The sequence below is a fragment of the Borostomias antarcticus genome (assembly GCF_949987555.1).
Source record: "Borostomias antarcticus genome assembly, chromosome: 17".
Lineage (NCBI taxonomy): Eukaryota > Metazoa > Chordata > Actinopteri > Stomiiformes > Stomiidae > Borostomias > Borostomias antarcticus.
The window spans coordinates 647,840-652,839 of NC_140250.1; positions in this window are offsets into that span (position 1 = coordinate 647,840).

Below are 5,000 nucleotides of genomic sequence, written 5' to 3' on the forward strand. Positions count from 1 at the left end.
GTTGTTTTTTGTTGTCATTGTGTATCGTAACCTTTGTTTAGTTGTGTATCGTAATCTTTATGTCTTGTTTTCAGGAAACTGTGTTGCTGCCTTTCTTGGCCAGGATTCTCTTGTAAAAGAGATTTTAATCTCAATGAGTTTTTAACCTGGTTAAATAAAGGTATATATATAAATTCGCCACTGGACGTAATAAAAATATTGTCACTTAAGGGGATAGATTTTGAGATGGATGTTGACAGATATACAGTAGAGGAACTAATGCTACAACTCTGATATGTCTATAAAGTGACAGATGGCAGTGAGAGCTGCTACACTGTAAACTTGATTATATACCTCTTTTATAATCGGTAAAGAAATTCCTGGTATCAGCATTACCCAGTCCTCCTAAGTGAGTTTCACATAAAGACTCTTTCAGGCTGATTGGATCTTCCGTATGGAACTACCTCTGGAATGATTACGCTAACATCGTATAGCGTACAAGCTATGGTATGCTAGCAAGGTTAAAAATGATGTTAGCGAACATTGATATCAAGTGAAGTATGTCAAATTGGACACCTCACACAATAGAGGCTCCACCTTCCCACCAGAACCACGGATGTTACCGGAGATAATTGAATGTATGGCTGGATAATTAAATCCCTACTTGTGCTGCGCTGACCTCTGTAGCCGACGCACATCTGTGAGCACACCCACTATGTGTGTGTGCGTGTGCGTGTGCGTGTGCGTGTGCGTGTGTGTGTGTGTGTGTGTGCGTGTGTGCGTGTGTGTGTGTGTGTGTGCGTGTGTGTGTGTGTGTGTGTGCGTGTGTGTGTGCGTGTGTGTGTGTGCGTGTGCGAAATCGAATTATGAGGAGAAAGCAAGACTTTACAGTTCACCTTATCTGTAATTCAATAGCGTATGTGTTTGGGGAGGGAGGTGTGTGTGTGGTGGGGGGGCGACGCACATAAGCTCTCTCTCTCTCTCACGCCCACACACACACACACACACACACACGGACAGGCAAAACAGAATCACCAAGCAGACCCAAAGCTTGATAACTAGCATCTCTGATATAATTACCAGAAAGTATATTTTGCCTTTGCGCCTGGTAATCTCCTGTTGCCTGCTTCTATTCTCTCTCTCTCTCTCTCTCTCTCTCTCTCTCTCTCTCTCTCTCTCTCTCTCTCTGGAACGCCTCCAAGGGTTTTCAAGGAAGTCTGATTCTCACAGATGCCTGAGTTCCCCAGCGTCTGCATCGACTGGCAGCCGGGCGGGAGGATTAGCGCGGAGGGAGAGATCTACATAGATTGAATGGAGAGACGGATAGCGCTGCCTACTGAAATAGACGCCCGGTTGAAAGAGTTTCCCCCCAGTGTGTGTGTGTGTGTGTGTGTGTGTGTGCCTTTGTCTGTGTGCGAGCGCCCCACTGTTTTGTACCCCCCCCCCCCCCCCCCCTCCGTTCTCACATACACATTTGCATCTGGGCTAATCCCTGCGGTGTAATCAATGTGGAAATACCCGACATCAGCAGTATGACGGAATGCCGCACCTCTGCAGCATAGCGAGAGAGGGGGGCGGGGGAGGGGGCGAGAGAGGGGGGAGGGGGCGGGGCGTGGCGGGATCGGGGGGAGGCTTATTAAATAAAAGCGAGGAGGGTCAATACGGGCTATTGATGACTCGGTGATGCCTGGACTTCAAAGACGCTCGGCTGTTCTCCCCCATCTCGTTCCTCAGCCCAGGGGGAGAGAGAGAGAGAGAGGGAGAGAGAGAGAGGGAGAGAGAGAGAGCAGGAGAGAGAGAGAGAGAGAGAGAGAGAGGGAGAAAGGTGGAGAGGGAGAGAGAGGCTGTCTGGGTTATGTCAAACCCCCTATCCTTGAATGCTAATGTGACGTCCTTGGGAACGGACTTTGTAGCGCTGTGCTCGGGAACTTGGGGTGGGTGGGGGTTCCACTGGGGGGGGGGGGTTGTTCCTGGGGCAGAGAAGCAACACATGTGTAACACACAACACACACTCAACAGGCACACACACACACACACACACACACACCTGATCCGAAACACGGCGCCGCATACAGCGCCGCTCTGTCATGATGGAGGCCCTGAACTTGGGGCCGGCGTGGCGGAGCGGAGGTGTCTGCCGTTCGACGACAAGAGTGCTGCGCTTGCAATGACGGCGGCGCCCTGGCGCGGTCAAATGCCACACGACCCATCCCCCTCACCCCCCCCCCCCCCCGGGGAGGGCGTGCCAGCGGGGGGGCGCTCCATCTCCCGGTCGATAGCGGTGAGATCGGAGGACGGTCGCCGGACGAGCGTTTCTGCGGCGGCAGCAGCCGGCTGAACGACAGCAGCTCCACAGCAGATAAAAATAGATCAGATCCTGGAGCAAACAGGCCAGACGCTCGGCGTTGACTCGGCGTTTATACTTCTCTGTCTCTTTAAATTCAATAAAAAACATTGTCTCTACACACTTTGTAGCAAGCTGCAAAATGACATTACGGTTATTAAATACTGTATGTCCCTCATACATTAAAACAGCGTCTAGACACACAATTGACAATACCCACATACTGTACTCCGAGTACGAGGCCTTTTGGGAAACTTAACAGACAACAAAGTGGAACAAAATGGCCGCTATCGAATCACTTTGTTTTGTCTGGTTCCTTTTTTCCTCTCAGTAAGTGATGACCTCCATGCCCACATGGACGGGAGGGCTGTAAACACAACCTCCTAATGTGGTTTCGATGGAGAACGCGGACCGCCAGTTGCTCTCCTAAAAACTTTTTCACATTAGCAATATTGACCCAAATCTTCTTAAGTGGTGCGGTAGCTTCAAACTCTCTGGTACTTCAATCTCAGAGGATTGACACTACACAATGAGGAACTCCATTGATTTAATTTCGCAGGCCATTCGATTCGCTGGGATCATAACACCCACAACGAGATTGGGTTGGCATGGATTTTCTCCCTGAGGTCAAAAGGCACAGGCCATAATTGTTTTTTATTACTTTTTTGGCCTTCCAAACATATCCATATATCATATTTATGTCAACTGGTCAATATGGCACATGCGAACTATCTTCCAATACTTTTTCTGTCTTTGCGGTTATCCAGTATCATCTTTTAGACTTTTCCAACTGATATTGAGAGGTGACAGTCTATTCGATTAGTTGTGAACCCTCGCTGTATGAGGCGCCCTGTCAAAATGTGATTTCTGTCTTGATTCTGAGAGCTGACATTCCTCTTGAGGGAAACGAGCCCCAGAAGCATTCTGGGAAGGGCTCTCAAAGCAACGCCATGAAGACTCTGACACATCTCCCCACAGGGCACTGCTCTGCCTCTCTTTCCTTGGCTTTTATTCTTTTATTTCTTGATTTGCCTCTCAGTCTCATCCTCCCGGCGCCTGACACCCCCACCCCCCCCCTCGTCACGTCCTTTGTGACGGGGTGTAAAACGTCTCAGACGCTCGCTGTGTGTTCCGTCCCCTGTGGCGTGAAAACAGAACGGGATCCGTGTCAAGACCCATAAGCGCCACCCACATCAACCGAGACACGTGGGGGTTTTTCTTTCTGTTTATCAAGTCAGTCAGTGTCGTCTTTGCTTTAAAGGTCCCCTATTATGGAAAAACACACATTTTTAAATACATTTTAATTTATTAACACACAAACTGTGAATTAAGACAGAGAACATGTGATTCAGCAAGACGTTCAGATTTGCCAGGGCTTTTAACATCAGAAGCCCCCTCACACCCCATCTTAACAAAAAAAAAGAAAAAACTAGCCATTCAGAAATTGTCTTAAAATGTTTCTATTGGTTGAACTTCTGGAGGCTTGGACAGAGTGGGGGCGGGAACCAGTAGCTCATTTGCATTAAAGCTACAGACACAGAAACGGCACATCCAGACCAGGACTGACACAGACAAGTATAGAGAGGCATAGTATAGAGAGGCATGCTAGAATGTTTCTTCTGAGTGGAAAGACGTGTTTAGGGGACCCCAGATACTGATATCACCTTGAATAGAAGCATGATAGGGGACCTTTAATGTGGAGGGAAGTCAAGTTGCGTGTCCTCTATGAAAGTGACAATGCTGGCGCAGGCAGTTCTAAGTAAATGGCAGTGTGACCCTTTTAACATATGGCGTCCAAGACAGATACCGCCATCGTTCCTGCTGAAATGCCTGCCAGGCACCTGGATACTGCAGTGCAGAACTTTCCAGACCTCTAAGTTCTGAGCAGGTGGGGGAGGGGGGGGGGGTGGAGGCGGGGGGGTTCTGGCCGAAGGTTGAGACGAGTGGATAATGGAGGTGTTTGAGGACAAACCTGAACTCTGGTAGACCACACACACACACACACACACACACACACACACACACACACACACACCTACTCACACACACACACACACACACACACACACACACACACACACACACACCTACTCACACACATGAATGCACACATTATCACACATCCACAACTCTCTCTCACACACACACTAAAACACACCCACACGGCCGGGGTCTTGTCAGGTCGCTCTTATCCGCCGCGCCTCCCTGCCCCCGCTCCCTACAACGTGATTCGCTCTCGGCGCGTCCAGAGAACGCACCTCGCTGGAGGCGGGGCCCTGGCCCCCGACTAGGCTGCCAATTAGCAGCGAAGCAGAGGGCTAATTAAGGTTTGATGAAGTTCAGAGAGACTGAAAGCCGCCCCCCCCCTCCCTCCCCTCCCTGACGAAGCAGGCGCTGTGAAATTGGATTACTGGCTGGTATCAGTGACCTCTGACCTCGTACCCAGACTGCACCACTCAGCACCTTCGTCGGCTGGCAGCGGGGGGAAAAAAACTCACCACGATGCTTGAGAACGAAAAACCCGCACGTATAGCTGCCAAGAAACCTGACAGAGTTGCTCTGTCATTACATGAGATTTTCTCTAATCATGTCTATGAGGGACCGGTCATAATATAGAAAGATCATCGGCATAAAACAATATATAGGATAGTTTTTTTTTTTCTTTTTTAAAGCAAAG